The 17076-nt window shown below is 48.0% G+C and overlaps 1 protein-coding gene across 1 annotated transcript in view; it reads left to right on the top strand.

Moving 5' to 3' along the window:
- Positions 1–17076, top strand: part of LOC140393891 (differentially expressed in FDCP 6 homolog) — a 228453-nt gene that overhangs the window by 73127 nt on the left and 138250 nt on the right. The window lies entirely within an intron of this gene.

Here is a 17076-nt window from a genome sequence, read left to right as displayed (position 1 = left end):
GCTAAGGCCTCTTATTTAAAGCAGGTGGCGTTTTATAGCCACATGCTTCTCTGACTGCGAGTGCCGGGAAACAAGCGGCTAAACGCGCTTGCTTTGTGACTTTAATTGGATCGTGCCCTATAGCTCAACAAGCTGAACTTGCAACTTGTATAGTTATTTTAAACAGAGGGTTTTAAAAATAAATTGTTGAGTCATTGTTTGTGCCAGCTGCAATTCAAATACCTCAGGGCCAATGTTTACACTGCACAGTTGATGGCACTGATTTATTTTTGGCAGTTTTATTGGCAAGTCGTTTGTTTATGATTAGAAAATCTGTGTAACATTTGGAGGAATTGTTGGCCAATATTTCATAGAATCATAGAATTTACAGTGCAGAAGGAGACCATTCAGCCCATTGAGTCTGAACCTGCCCTTGGAGTCTGCACCCTACTTAAGCCCTATCCCTATCCCCGTAACCCAACCTAACCTTTTGGACACTAAGGGGCAATTGATTATGGCCAATCCACCTAACCTGCACATCTTTGGACTGTGGGAGGAAACCGGAGCACCCGGAGGAAACCCAGGCAGACACGGGGAGAACGTGCAGACTCCACACAGACAGTGACCTGAGGCCGGAATCGAATCTGGGACCCTGGAGCTGTGAGGCAGCAGTGCCAACCACTGTGCCACCGTGCCGCCCTTAATTTATCTCATGTCTAATTGCTCATGGGAAACTGTAATGATAGCATTGCACTCTTATCCAGGTTTAGAAGGATCATACCCAATTTAAGCGGCCATAACTATCAGGAAAGATTAATCAAGTTGACGTTCTTTTCTCAAGAAAAAGGCCAACCTAATACAGGTCTTTAAAATTATGAAATAGTTTGATAGGGCAGGCATTGAGAAAACTTGTGGAGCAGTCAAAAACTATCGGTTAGAAACAGGAAAAGAGGGAATGGTGGCATAGTGGTACTGTCACTGGAAGAGTAATCCAGAGGGCTGGGCTCATGATCCGGGGACATGGGTTCATTCCCACCATTAAAAGTTAGTCTCAATGATAGTGATCATGAAACTGTGCCCCTTAGGGAAGGAAATCTGCCATCCTTACCCGGTCTGGCCTACATGTATCTCCAGATCCACAACAATGCCATTGGCTCTTAACTTTCCTCTGAAAAGGTCGAGCAAGCCATTCGGTTCAAGAGCTTGTCAGCAAAACCCACATCCCATGAATGAATACATTTTAAAAATCCATTGATCCAGTAAGGGTGTCAGGAGGAACATCTTTCCCTACGGGTAGGATGTGGAACTTGCTACCAATTGGAGCAGTTGAGGGAAATACATGTAGCATGGATGGATTTAAGGAGAAACTGGTTAAACACATTAGAGAGAATTAAATAGAAGGATAAGCTGATATGGTGAGATGAAGTAGAGTGGGCGAATCATGTGGAGCGTAAACACCAGTAGAGTTTGGTTGACTGTCTGTTTCTGTGCTATAAACTCCATGGCTGGAATTTACTGGCTGCTAATGCCGGCGGGATCAGCCGGTCCCATCAACGGCGCACCCCCGCCTCGGGTTTCCCAGTGATGAGGGGTGCATTCAACTGGAAATCCCATGGACAACAGCGGGACCAGAAGATCCCTGCTGGCGGGCCGCCTCCGCCGCCGAAAAACATGCGGCCGGTTGTGTTGCAAATCCCGCCCTATATTTTTTGAAAAATAATTGGAGTACCCAATTCTATCTTTTCCAATTAAGGAGCAATTTAGCGTAGCCAATCTGCCTTACCCTGCACATCTTTTCAGTTGTGGGGGTGAGACCCAGGCAGACACAGGGAGAATGTGCAAACTCCACATGGGGCCGGGATCGAACTCGGGTCCTCAGCGCCGTGAGGCAATATTACTAACCACTGCACCACCATGTCGCCCTCCGCCCCAAATATTTAACAATAGCATTTTATGCTATTTCTTCCCTCAGAAAACCATACAATAGTACAGCACAGAAAGAGGCCATTCAGTTGATTAAGTCTGCACAAACTCTTTCTTCAAGCAGTTAAGCTGGGATTGTTCATCTTGGAGCAAAAGCGGTAGAGTGGAGATTTGGTAGGGGTGCGTTACAATTTGGACGGGTGTAGCTGTGGATAAAGGGGAACTAACTGCTGGATGTACTGGAAACTTAGATTTCCAGGGGCTTTTGAAAAGGTGCCACGTCAAAAGTTATTGTGTAAATTAAAAACTCATGGTGTAGGGGTAATATATTTTTTTCATGGATTGAAGATTGGGTAACTAACAGGAAACAGAATTGGCATAGATGGATTTTTTTTCCAGTTGGCAGGTTGAGACGAGTCGTGTCTCACAGGGATCAGTGCTGGGGCCTCAACCTTTTACAATTTATGTAACTGACTTTGATGAAACATACATAGAAAATGGAAGCAGGAGGAGGCCATTCAGATCTTCGAGCCTGCTCCGTCATTCATTATGAACATTGTTGATCATCAAGTTCAACACCCTGATCCAGTCTCCCTCCCACCCCCATGTCCCTTTAGCCCCAAGAGCTTTATCTAACTCTTTCTTGAAATTGCACAACATTTTGGCCTCAACTACTTTCTGTGGGAGCGAATTCCACAGAATTACCACTCTCTGGGTGAAGAAATTTGTCCTCACCTCAGTCCAAAAAGGTTTTACCCTTTATCCTTAAACAATGATCCCTGGTTCTGGACTCCCTCACCATTGGGGACATTCTTTCTGAATCTACTCTGTCTAATCCTGTTGAATTTTAAAAGTTTCTATGAGATCCCTTTACACTCTTCTGAATTCCAATAAATATAATCCTAACCGACATAGTCTCTCCTCATTTGACAGTCCTGCTGTCCCAGGAATAATCCACATTATACTGCATCTGCCATGCATATGCCCACTCACTCAGCCTGTCCAAATCTTGCTGAAGCATCTCTGCATTCTCCACACAGTTCACCCTCCCACCCAACTTTGTATCATCCGCAAATGTGGGGATAATACATTTTGTTTCCTCGTCCAAATCATTAATGTGAACAGTTGGGGTCCTAGCACAGATCTCTGCGGTACCCCACTAGTCATGCCTGCCAATCAGAACCCATTTATTCCAACTTTTTGCTTCCTGTCTACTAAGCAGCTTTCTGTGCACCTCAAAACATTACCCGCAATCCCATGTACTTTAACTTTACATGGTAATCTGCTATGTGAGACATTGTCGAAAGCCGTTTGAAAGTCTAAATAAACCACATCCACCAGTTCTCTCTGGTCAGCTCTACTAGTTACATCTTCAAAGAATTCTAGCATGATTTGTCATAAGGTAGTAGCCCTCAATGTTTAGTTCCCATCCTTGATCACCTTGGAGCCATGTCTCCGTAATCCCAACTATATTATACCCCTTTTACATCTATCTGCATAACTAATTCATCCATTTAATTTGAATGCTCCGAGTGTTCAAGCAGAAAACCTTAAGGCTAGTCCTTTGAATGTTCCTTATCCCATCCCTAATATTTGTTACTGTGTCCTTATCTGATTCTGGCTCTTGATTTCTCTGCCTATTGTTATACCGTCAATTCACTGTGAGACCGTGAGAAAGAGTGAACATTAGGCTTTAATATCCATGAACTCGCCTGCCAGAGTCGGCTGTACAAATAAGTGCCACCCACAGGTGGCGGAACTATATATAGCCCCGGTGAGGGCGGGGCCAGAGGCGGAGCCTACAGGGGTTTCAGTACAGTACCTGGAAGTAGCCTGTATCATCGCTTCCAGGTCATGGGTCACATCATTATACAGCTGGTACAGACAGCTCATGCATTAGGTGAAATAAGTTCACCACACCTATCAAGAAGGGACTGAAGGTATGGTTGCAAAGTTTGCTGACGACACAAGGTAGATGGGAAAGTATATTGTGAAGGAGGCTACAAAAGGACATAGATAGGTTTAAGTGAGTGGGCATAAATCTGGCAAATGGAGTCTAATGTGGGAAAATGTGGAATTGTCCATATTGGCAGGAAGAATAAAATAGAAGCTTATTATTTAAATGGTGAGAGATTACAGAGAGATAGGCCGAAGTCCCGCCGCTAAAATGCCTGTCCCGCCGGCGTAGATTAAACCACCTCTCTTACCGGCGGGACAAGGCGGCGCGGGTGGGCTCTGGGGTCCTGGGGGGGGGGGGGGGGGCGGGGCGATCTGGCCCCGGGGGGTGCCCCCATGGTGGCCTGGCCCGCGATCGGGGCCCACCGATCCGCGGGCGGGCCTGTGCCGTGGGGGCACTCTTTCCCTTCCGCCTCCGCCACGGTCTCCACCATGGCGGAGGCGGAAGAGACTCCCTCCACTGCGCATGCGCGGGAATGCCGTCAGCGGCCGCTGACGCTCCCGCGCATACGCCGCCCGGAGATGTCATTTCCGCGCCAGCTGGCGGGGCACCAAAGGCCTTTTCCGCCAGCTGGCGGGGCGGAAATTCGTTCGGCACCGACCTAGCCCCTTAAGGTTGGGGCTCGGCCCCCAAAGATGCGGAGCATTCCGCACCTTTGGGGCGGCGCGATGCCCGACTGATTTGTGCCGTTTTGGGCGCCAGTCGGCGGACATCGCGCCGTTTCCGGAGAATTTCGCCCCTCATCTGGAGCACTGTGTACAATATTGGTCTCCTTGTTTAAGTCTTATTTAAATCTTCCTTTTCTTGCACCCCCTTTAAATTAGCACCATTTAGTTTATGTTGTCTCTCTTCATTCCGATTATCATAATGTGGCACCTCACCTTTTCAATGTTGAATTTCATCTGCCACTCCGCTCGCCTTTATATGCCCTCTGGTGGTGGGGGGGGGGGGGGGGGGGTCTGTTACCATCCTTCTCACTATATATGGGATTTGAGAGCTTCGCATCAGCTCCAAGTTTTGAAACGGTGCCCTGTAGACCCAAGAACAAGTTTCCAAAAGCAAAAGCTTGAAATCTGAAATGAAAACAGGAAGTGCTGGAAAAATTCAGCTAGTCTGGCAGCATCTGTGGGAAGTGACAGAGAGTTGTCATGTTGTTTCATTGGGGGAATCTGCTGAAAGGTCATCTCTCTGAAACATTGGCCAGAATCTAAGTGGCTGTGGCAGGTGGGTGCACGCCCGACCCATAAGTGCGTTAAGTTGCATGAGGAGACATCGGGCGCGTTTCCCAATATTGTTGCACATGCCTGCGATTTCAAGGTTGGCGGGCACGCGCGTGAATCAGATGCGTGTCCGCTGACAAGGGCCAGTTAAGGTCATTAAAAGACCAATATTCAGCTATTTCACACGGCCTGTTCAATTTTCAGCTCATCACACAGGCAAAGCAAATGGCCACTCATCACGTTTGTTTTCAATTCCTCATCCAAGACTGAGTTAAAAATTACCCCCCACCCTTGGAGCAGCAACACTTTCTCTGTTATAGAGAGTTCGGAGCTGTGCGAGTGTAGAGTTTAGTTTGAGTTTTCTAGTTATTGTTTAGCATTTGAGGTGGTGACTTTCAGCATTTCAGGGCTTCCCTGGAAGGTTTTCCTGAGGATTGGAGCACAGTGTTCCACCATTTGCAAGGCATTGATCGTCTGCATCTGATCCAATGGGGATCGCCACTTTGCTGGCGGGACCTCCTCTGAATAGGAAGAGCGGGCAGGAGGGAGAGAAGGCCTGGTGGTCACAGGCAGTGGCGCAGCAGAGATCTGTAAGAGGGGCAGCAAGGGCTCAGTTGATGCAGGGCCAGCAGGGAGGCCAAGGCAGGGGGGGGGGTCACTGAAGACACCTCCATTCAGAGGCTGGAAAATACATGCAGCGTATTACAGGCAACTACCTGTAAATGTCTGAACTCCAGTACCACAGGAGGCTCCGCCTCTCCTGAGACATCCATTTGTGACATGATAGGTCCCGAACCTGCCTACCCCCCATGCCGGTAGCTTTGAAGGTCACAGTGACCCTCCAAGAATGGGTAGTTTGTATTATGAGGAAAGGTTGGAGAGGTTAGATTTGCATCCACTGGAGTTTAGAAGAGTAAGAAGCGACTTGGTCAAAATCTTTAAGATCCTGAGCAACATTGATAGGGTGGATGTGGAGAGGATGTTTCCTCTTGTTGAAGAATCTAGAAGTAGAGGTCATTGGTGCAGGAGCAATGTCTTCCTGGTTGCGTAATAGAGGGCCTTCTGGGTTTCCTGCAGCTGCCACGGATGGGTCATGTGTTGAAGGAAGGCATCCTGGCACTAGGACATCCAGACATTCAGGGGACATTTTGCCCACTCGCTGTCCATGACCTCCTGGTGCTGAGGTGATTTGCAGACAACAGGAATGTTACGAGTCTTAAGCCACACAGTTCCCTTAGCCTCCCCCTAAACGTCTGGTAGCCTCCGGGATCTGCTTCCTCAATGTTCAACATCCTCCCCGCCACTGGGGCCTCATTGGACAACTTCCAACGCCCACTCAGCACGGGCCCAACCAGCAGACTCGTTACATGTTGGGCAGGCCTTAATTAGCCATCCAGCATAATATCACATTAACAAGGCGATCTCGAGTGGAAGTAGCTTCCACATCCGCTTCTGCCCATGCCGGCTTCGGGCACGTCCTGAAGATAAAATCCAGGCCATTATAAACTCTTGTTACTCGCTGCACAGATGCTACTTGACCTGCTGAGCACTTCCAGCAGTTTCTGTTTTTATTTCCTATAAAGTTGGACTATTCTAATATTGGTAATAGAACATTTTGAAGAAGAAATGAGCCCTCAACTGAGAGAATAGCAGGAGCATAAAGGAAAGCAGTTAAATTTCCCTCAAACAGATACAAAGTCCATAGGCCACACAATATTAAACTTAAAACATTTATTACTTCTGCTGTAACATGTTCTTAAGTTATACCCACCATCACTTGGTACAATGTTATTCCACTTCAAAGCATATATTCAATTGCAGGAACTTGCCTTGTATTGTTATGGGCCAGGGTTTAGAGAACCCCAAAGTGTATCATGGAGTTCACCTGACCCACAGCTTTTAATAGATTGTGGTATGGGGAGCACGCGGCTTACTCTCCAGGAATGGGACAGCAGAAAATGGACCAGTGGTTTTTAAAACAAAACAATGTTTATTCTATGAACTCAAGTTAACCTTTCTAAAACGAACAGTGAACATCTTAGCAACCAGTAAATCAAATACACCCCCCAAAGAATACCACACTAAGTAACCCTGTAAGCTGTCCTTTTAACAAAAAACTTAACAACCTTTAAACAGGAGCACATTAGATTTACATTCAAGACTGAAAACATTTATAACTCTTCTGAATTCATCAAATGATTAAGAGATAGTCCTTCATGGCAGAGATCAACAGCAGTGCAGCTCACAGACACACCCAAGCCTTCTCAAACTGAAACTAAAAAAAGCAGAAGTGGAGCTCAGCTCCACCCACACTCTGACATCACTCCAGTAACATGAGCAGCTCTATTTCGTAAAGGTACATTTCTTAAACACCCATTTCTTAAAGGGTACTCTTACATGACAGTATCCATATTCGTAATAGAAGCAACTGCTGTTAAAGAAAATTTAGAGAATCCAATTCTTTTTTTTTCCAATTAAGGGGCAATTTAGCATGGCCTATCCACCTAACCTGCACATCTTTGTGTTGTGGGGGTGAAACTCACGCAGACACGGGGAGAATGTGCAAACTCCACCAGGGCCAGGATTCGAACCCGGGTCCTCAGTGCCATAGGCAGCAGTGCTAACCACTGTGCCACATGCTGTCCGAATGTGCAAACTCCACACGGACAGTGACGCGGGGCCGGGATCGAACCCGGGTCCTCAGCGCCATGAGGCAGAAGTGCTAACCACTGCACAACCGTGCCGTGCTTAAAGTATGTAATAATATGTCATATTGGCTGAGCTCTGTCAAGCCAAATCTCGTGACTAGTCTGCTGCTTCTGTGATCCTCTGATTAGAATTAGACGGTGCAGGAAGTTTGTGGATGCTTATAATTCAGTATGTAATTAATTGATTTAGTCAATTAGCCATCACATGCACCAATCTCTACTTTGCACACGTGCGAACAAAAATCATAAAGGACCGGCAATGTGATTGCAACATTGTCAAGCAATCATTGAACGTTTTCTCTCTTTTGTTTTCTTCCTCCCCCCACTCCTCCCCTTGACATTTAGCTTTTGTGGTTATTTTGTGGTGTTGCCTTCTACTTCTGCTCGTTCCATGATGGGTTTTCCACTGAGAAACCCCAAGCACTTCTGCTGTGCTTTTGGGAGAAAGACCAAATGGAAAGATGACAAGAAGGTCAGCCGAAGATGTAATTCGTCCACACATCAGTACTCCCACACGATGATACACCAGTGGTTTTGTGTGTAACCCTGTCTGCTCAAGATGTAGATGCTTTAGGACCCCAGAGAAGCTGAGATGGAGATAGGTTTTGAGCTATGAACATAGAACATACAGTGCAGAAGGAGGCCATTCTGCCCATCGAGTCAGCACCGACCCACTTAAGCCCTCACTTCCACCCGATCCCCATAACCCAATAACTCCTCCTAACCCCTTTTGGACACTGAGGGCAATTTATCATGGCCAATCCACCTAACCTGCACATCTTTGGACTGTGGGAGGAAACCGGAGCACCCGGAGGAAACCCACGCAGACACGGGGAGAACGTGCAGACTCCGCACAGACAGTGACCCAAACCGGGAATCGAACCTGGGACCCTGGAGTTATGAAGCCACAGTGCTATCCACTTGTGCTAGCATGCTGCCCTCCACTTGTGCTACCATGCTGCCCGTACAGCTATGTACAGGGCTGCTGTTGTGACACTGCAGCCATCAGCACCACATTATTGCCGGTAAATGCATGACTTCCTCAACTATTGTTACAATACTTTCATGCGGACCAGGTGCTGGAAAGTGAGATTAAAATGAGCGGCTGCTTTGTGTCTGCACCGACAAAGACAGAAAAAAAATGATGGTCCGAATGGCCTCATTCTGCATGGTATGGTTCAATTTTCAGGCAGTCCTGTAATTTTTGAATGTGCAAAATAAAAATCTCAGGATGGCACTTTGGAGAAATCACAGCCGCGAATGTGCAGCCTTGGCACATGACACCTCGGGCATCCAGTCTGTCCCATTGGTATACTGAGGCAATCCTTTGGGTGCCTCTATTGATCCACAGACGTCCTGTAATGTGAAAATTTCAAGAACTGCTGCTTAGTGATGCAAGTCACAAAATATTGGCTGTGGAATATGAAGGGGTCGTGCACAGGAAGGGGCCCCCAGGAGCAGCACAAAGAGAAAATCGAAGCAACGCATTGGCCAGCTGTGAGAGCAATTTATGCAGCGACCCAAAACAGACGACTTAATTTGCAATGTGCTTCCTGCATAATTGTTCCAACTTTGTTTTCTCCGTGCTGTCACAACACACTCCCCATGAAGCAATCCCTTCCTGTGTCACTGCTGCTCCTGACTCTACCATTCAAACCATTCAGTGGTTTGAGTGGCGGAGAGCTTCCCCTTGGTTGAAAGTCTGGGAACTTTATACTTTTAACCCCGATCTGGTGCTCCACATACATGCTTTCTCAGCAATATCAGTTCAAGTCGTGACAAGATGCTGTGTACCGAAAGGACTCTCTTGGAGTTGAGTTGGTCCTCATCTTGCTGCAACTGAGTCCTGAAGAAGAATGTACTGCATGTGGTGACGGATCTGTCGCTCTATGCACACCCTGAGCCTGTGTGCTTTCTGGCAAATGTTCAGGCATCGGAAAAGGCATCCTGAGAGACACCATGTTCTGTGTATAATTCTACCATGCCACTGTTCCAAGGCACTCCCTTACTCCTGAGGCCAAAAAACCCTGCCAATAGTGGACTTTAACTTGCGTCCGCTGAATCACACCCAAAGTCTCCTTAGAATGTTGGATATGATCTTCAGCAGTGTTGCATACTTCCTTGTGGCTGGCTAAATGGAACTGGCAGAAGCCTGAGTAAAGCTTGAGTCAACGGGAGACAAATGGCATGGCACAACTTATAGGAAGGAACACGATTCAGTGAAAAGAGGCGGAAGAAGTTTTATGTCCTCGAAGTCCAAAATATTTGCTGTAAGCTTTGAGAGATATAATTCGAATGAAGACTGGGGTGTTGAGGTGGTCAGGAGGGTTCAACACTTGGTGTGAAGTCAAGTAACTAACTGCAGATAGGGGCAACAATAAATGTGTACAGTTGACCTTAATACGATTGGGCTGGAGTTTAATATGTCAGCAGGCAGATTGTACCTCCGACACTGCACCTCTCTGTAAGTACTGCATTGAAGTGTCAGCCTTCATATGTTTGTGCTTATGTCCTGGACTGGGACTTGAACCCAGAACCAGCTGATTCAAAGGCGTGAGTACAACCAACTGACATATAGCTGATGTAATTAGTTTATTAGGTAATCAACACTTTAATTTGGCCCAGATTTGCATTCCTGAGTTGGGTACATAGAGGTGGGAGAATTCCCCAACCTTTGAAATTGGCTATCCAGGCATCATGGGCGGGATTCCCCGCCGGTGTGATTCTCCGTTTTGCCGGCGCCTGGGGACTCCATTGACCGGCCGGCGTAACGGAGAATGCTGCCGGTGGGTCAGGGTAGAAATGTGGCGGGGCGGAGAATCCAGCCCCAGATTTTCTGTCTGGGAGGATTCGAAGTCGGGCGGGTGACCCTGGTGGAACCGAGGAGCATCATGGGTGCAGAGCCGGGCTCGGCAGGAAACCTGCCTCGGGACTCGGGCACTGTGTCCACAATATTTTTTTAAAAGAATAAAATCTGAAACATCCCCCAGCCTTCACCCCTCTCAAACTCCCTATGCCCCATCCATGCCAGCCCATGCCATCTCATTTCCCCCACCCAACCCCAATGGCTCATCATACACCCCTGCCTTTGACAAGGTCCCACATAGGAAACTTAGAAAGAAGGAAAATGCATACGTATACAGGGTAACTTGATAAGGTGGATTCAAAAGTGGCTTAGCTGTGGTAGACAAGAGGTTGTTGACAGATGGCTGCTTTAGTGACTGTAAGCCAGTGCCCAGTGGCGTTCCCCAGGGTCCCCTATTGTTTGCCATTTATATAAATGACATGGATGACTATGTGAGGGGTGGGATCAGTAGGTTTGTGGATGACACAAAGATTGGCCGGGTGGTTAACAGTGAGGTTGAGTGCCTTGGGTTACAGGAAGATGTAGATGGCATGGTCAAATGGGCAGAAAAATGGCAGATGGAATTTAACCCTGAAAAGTATGAGATGATACACTTTGGAAGGAGTAATTTGACAAAGAAGAATTCAATGAATGACCTGACACGTGGAGGTTTCGAGGAACAAATGGACCTTGGAGTGTTTGTCCATAGATCTCTGAAGGCAGATGGGCAGGTTAATAGGATGGTGAAAAAGGCATATGGGACACCTTTATCAATCGAGGCATAGATTACAAAAGCAGGGAGGTCATGTTGGAATTGTATAGAACTTTGGTGAGGCCACATTGTACTGTGTTCAATTCTGGTCACCGCTTTATAGAAAGGATGTGATTGCACTGGAGAGGGTGCAGAGGCACTGAACATTTACATTATGAAGAGAGGTTGGATTGGCTAATGTTTTTTTCCACTGGAGAAGCGAAGACTGAGGGGCGACCTGATCGAGGTGTATAAGATTATATTGGGCATGGATAGGGAGCAGCTGTTCCCCTTACTTGAAAGGTCAGTCACGAGGGGACACAAGTTCAAGGTGAGGGGTGTAGGAGGTTTAGGGGGGATTTGAGGAAAAACATTTTTACCCAGAGGATTGTGACAGTCTGAAATTCACTGTCTGGGAGGGTAGTAGAGGTGGGATGCCTCACATTCTTTAAAAAGTACCTGGATGATAACATCCAAGGCTATGGGCCAAGTGCTGGCAAATGGGATTAGGTGGGCAGGTCAGGTGTTTTCCATGCGTCCGTGCAGACTCGATGGGCCAAAGGGCCTCTTCTGCACTTTATTATTCTGTAATACAATGGCAATGGATTTGTTACATATCAGAGTAACACCATTGGCTGGTGTAATGTCACATGTTAAGCAATGACGCCATCGGAGCGTTTCACGGGCTTTTGCGGAGTTGACCATTGTACCCTGTTTGGGAACCATCTTGTAAATAAACCCCTTACGCTATGTTATACAAACTCGATGTATGCCACCTCTGGCTCTTTATGTTTGCGGCTCCAACAAAGAACATAAGAGGATTGATATGACTAGACCGACTGGCATCATTAATGCCTTTCTGAGGACTCTCTAAAGACCCATTCATCTTTTTGAGGCTGGAAGAAATAGGCCCCTGTGAAACTGCAGGCCTCCCCAGAGTTGCCATTCTGTGCTGGTACTTCCGTGTCGCTAAGCAACCCCGCATGCATGGATATTGCATCCATCTGCAGTTTACAGTTTGACGTGGCTCCATCTCTCTCCTGCTTGCCATCTCTGCCTTAGGGTAAGAAGGGTGCAAGAAATGACACGCTGCAGGAATAAAGTTGAGACGTGCTGTAATTACAGCCAAGCTGTCGCATTCCCTCCAAAGTGGGTCTAATGAAGTTTGTACTTGCAACAGTCAGTTACATGAGATGGGAACATTTGTTTTGAGCTGAATGCATGTCAGGTCGTGAGAGCAGGAATACAGTTGCAGAAGAAGATTGGGAAGTGTAAAATGTACTTCACATGCTCGTGGGTACTTGTGGCAACGTTTGCAAATCATTTAAGATTGCATAATGGTCAGATTATTATGGAGCCATACATACTGTAAGAGGGCAGTGGGTTCTCATACGTTAGCTGACCTGCTTCCTTGTGTGTGATGATGCAGAGCCAGCACACACGAGAGTATTTCCTTCCCTTTCCGTTCAGGCTGCTGTTCTTGGAGGCCTATGACTTTCACTGCCAAAGACAGCTTCCCTCCTCAACCTCACTTCTTCCAAAATAATCTCTACTGCCCCATCGGAGAGGGGTGATTCCTTGGAATGAGAGGCCTGTCCCGTGAGGAGAGATTGAGAAGAATGGGTCCACATTGCCCAGAGTTTAAAAGAATCTCACTGACAAGAATAGCATTCTTAGACAGCCTGACAGGCTGGAGGCTGAGAGGCTGTTGGACCTGGCTGGAGATTGTAGAACTAGGGATTAGTCACTTAGGATCGAGGTGAGGAGAAATTGAGCAATGTGGTTGACTTTTAAAACCTTTGTCTGACATTGGCGAGTAAGCCTTTCAGATTTATTGAAACTGCTGTGGTGAGATACACTAAGAATAAAATCAGACCGACCTCCAGGCCTTGACCTATGCACCAAATTCAGATCCAAGAAAGCATGTCCAGCCCAATCAGTCCTGCAAAGTCCTCCTTGCCGGCATATGGAGACTTGTGCCAAAGTTGGGAGAGCTGTCCCACAGACAGGTCCAGCAACAGCCTGACGTAGTGAACCTCTCAAAATCATACCTTGCAGCTCATCCCCCAGACTCCTCCAATACCAGCCCTGGGCATGTCCTGTCTCACTGGCAAGACAGACCCAGCAGAGGTGACGACACATTATTTATTCAGTTAGGAGGGAGTGGCCTTCGGAGTCCTCAACATTGACTCTGGATCCCATGAAGTCTAATTGCACCAGGTCAAACAAGGACAGGGAAACTTCCTGCTGATTTATCCTCACCTGTCTACTGGTTTCAGAAATATGTGTCCATGACAATATTGGCAGGAGTGCCCACGGCATAACTCTTGTAGTGATGATGTCCGGTCTTCACACTGAGAATACTTTCTGTCATGCTAAATGAGATAGATTCAAAACCGATCTAGCAGCTTAAAACTGGGCATCCATGAAGTCTTCTGGGCCATCAGCAGCACCAGAATTGTATACAACCACAATCCATAACCTCGTGATCCAGTAAATCTCTCCCTCTACCATTACCCTCAAGACAGCAAATCCACACTGTTTCTATGAGGAGCATACATCATGCCAGGAACAGCACCAGACATAGCTGAAAGTAAGGTGACCGTTCGGTGAAGTGATAGCACAGGACCACATGAATGCTAAACAGTAAGAAGTAGCATGCTGTAGATGGAGCCAAACAATTGCACAACCAGCAGATCAGATCAAAGATCTGCAATTCTGCCATATCCAGCTATTTAATCGTGGTGGACAATTAAATGCTAAGCAGCAGAAGAGGTTTCATGAACATCCCCATCTTCAATGATGGCGGAGCCGAGCACCTTCGTACAAAAGATGAGGCTTGAAACATTTGCAGTCATCGTCAGCCAGGGACATCAAGTGGATGATCCATCTTGACCACCACTTGTGCTCCTCAGCACCACAGATGCCAGTCTTCAGCCAATTTGATTCAACAAAGACTATGGGACTTGACAACATTCCATCTATAGCACCGAAGACTTGTGCTCTGGAATCAGGGGTGTCTCTCGCCAAGCTGTTCCAGTACAATTGCAACACAGGTATTTAACTGGCAAAGTGGAAAATTGTCAGGTATGTCCTGCCCACACAAAGCAGAATAAATCCAATCCCATCAGTTACCAGCCTATCAATCTACTCTCATCATTCTCAGTGATGGACCATCCACGCCAATGCTGTAGCTACAAGAGCAGGTCAGACGCTGGGTATTGTACAGCAAGTCACTCGCCTTTCCATACTTACAAGGCACAAGTTAGGAGTATGATGAAATATTCTCCACTCACCTGGATGAGTGTAGCTCCAACAAAACTCAAAACATGACACTTAGTGTCCAAAGGTTAGGTGGGGAAATGGGGATAGGGTGGGGAAATGGACCTCGGGCCTAAGCAGTGTGTTCTTTCAGATGGTTACTGCAGACTCAATGGGTCAAATGGCCTCCATCTGCATTGTAGGGATTCTGTGATTCTATTCACCTTCCAGACCTACCCTTCTTGCCATCCACCATCCAATTTGGTTTCACTTGTGGCAGTGTTTGCATTTAAAATAAATAAGAAAAGATATTTAGATAGAGGCCTTTCATGACCTTAGGACACCCCCCAGGGCAGTTTCTATTCAGAATTGCAATCACCTATTGCAATGTAGGAACATGCAGCATCCAATCAGTGTACAGCAAGGTCTCACATAGCAATGAGATAACTGACCAAATATCTGTTCAGTGATGTTGGTTGAGACATAAATGTTGACCAGTGCTCATTGGAATAGTATCAGGAGGTCCAAGGGGTGAGAGAGGCCGATGTTTTGACCTTTGCCTCCCTGATAGCCCGGAGTCGGATTTTGCTAGGATGGGGACACTCGGAGCCGCCAAAAGCGGGGGTGTGGGTGAATGACCTGGCAGAATTCCCGAGGCTGGAGAAGGTCATATTCGCTCTGAGGGGGTTGACAGAGGGGTTCACCCGGAAGTGGAAGCCGTTGATCGATTTCTTTAAGGAGGATTGAGGGGTCAGCCCAGGGAGGGGGTTGTTGGGGTGGGTACGGGGGTTAAAATGGAGAAGGCGAGATATGGTGGGGGATTGGCATCAGGGTGGGGTGAGGTTGTTTATTGAATTGTTCTGTTGTTCTTCTGATTTTCTGTGTGTATATGTGAAAATGCCTTGGATAAAATATTTTCTAAACTGGAATAGTATGAGATGTTTTACCACCTCCCTTAATTATTAATTTTCTTTAGATAGTGTAGGGATGGAGGGAACTGGGGTTATATGTGGGCAAATGATTAAAGGTGGGAAGGCAGTTGGAGAAAGTAGTGAATTAAGGCATTTAGGATTTGGGGCTTTAGAAATGGAGGAATGGAGTTACAAAAGCATGGAAGGTCTGGTGAAGTTTTATAAAACTGGTTCAGTCTCAGTGAGAGTATTGTGTCCAATTCTGGGCACCAAGCTTTAGGGAAGAAGTGAAGGCTTTAGCGAGGCTGTAGAAAAGATTGACACGAATGGTTCCAGAAATGATGGAATTCCAGTTACATGGATAGATCGGAGAAGCTGGGATCAAAACAGAAAATGCTAGAAATGCTCAGCAGGTCCCGGCAGCAAATGTGGGGAGAGAAACAGAGTTAATGTTCCAGCTTTGTGAACTATCATCTGACCTGAAACATTAAATGTTTTTCTGTTTCCACCCATGGGGGGGGATTCTCCGACCCTCGCCGGGGGGGCGGCGTGAATCCCACCCCCGCTGGCTGCCGAATTCTCCAGTGGCAGAGATTCGGCGGGGGGGGGAGGGGGGAATCGTGCCGCGCCGGTCGGCGGGCCACCCCCCCCCCCCCCCCCGGCGATTCTCCGGCCCGCGATGGGCCGAAGTCACGCTGCTGTAATGCCTGTCCCGCCGGCGTGAATTAAACCACCTCCCTTACCGGCGGGTCTGGCGGCGCGGGCGGGCTCAGGGGTCCTGGGGGGGGGGGGGGGGGGAGGCGCGGGGCGATCTGGCCCTGTGGGATGCCCCCACGGTGGCCTGGCCCGCGATCGAGGCCCACCGATCCGCGGGTGGGCCTGTGCCGTGGGGGCACTCTTTTCCCTCCGCCTCGACCATAGCCTCCGCTATGGCCGACGTGGAAGTGAACCCTCCCCCTGCGCATGCGCGGGGATGACGTCAGCAGCCACTGACGCTCCCGCGCATGCGCGGACTTTCGCCGGCCAGCGGAGTCCCTTCGGCCCCAGCTGGCGTGGTGCCAAAGGCCTTTCCCGTCGGCCAGCGGCGCGCCAACCACTCCGGCGCGGGCCTAGCCCCTCAAGGTGAGGGCTTGGCCACTAAAGGTGCAGAGAAATCTGCACCTTTGGGGCGGCCCGACGCCGGAGTGGTTCCCGCCACCCCATCCCTCCGGGACCCCCCGCCCCGCTGGGTAGGGGAGACTCCCACCCATGGTGTCCAACCTGCTCAACATTTTTTGTTTTTATTTCAGCTTTCCAGCACCCACAGCGTCCTTTGTTTTGGGGAAGTTCTCCTTTGAGAAGTGAATGTTGAGGGGAGGTTTAATAGAATCCCTCCAGTGCAGAAGGAGACCACTTGGCCCATCGAGTCTGCACCAAACCTCTGAAATAGCACCCTACCTAGGCCCAGTCCCCCGCCCTATCTCCGTAACCCCACCTAACCCGCACATCTTTGGACTGTGGGAGGAAACAGGAGCACCCGAA

This window comes from Scyliorhinus torazame, chromosome 17 (assembly GCF_047496885.1).
Source record: "Scyliorhinus torazame isolate Kashiwa2021f chromosome 17, sScyTor2.1, whole genome shotgun sequence".
Classification (NCBI taxonomy): Eukaryota; Metazoa; Chordata; class Chondrichthyes; order Carcharhiniformes; family Scyliorhinidae; genus Scyliorhinus; species Scyliorhinus torazame.
This window is presented reverse-complemented; position numbering and strand designations above follow the sequence as displayed.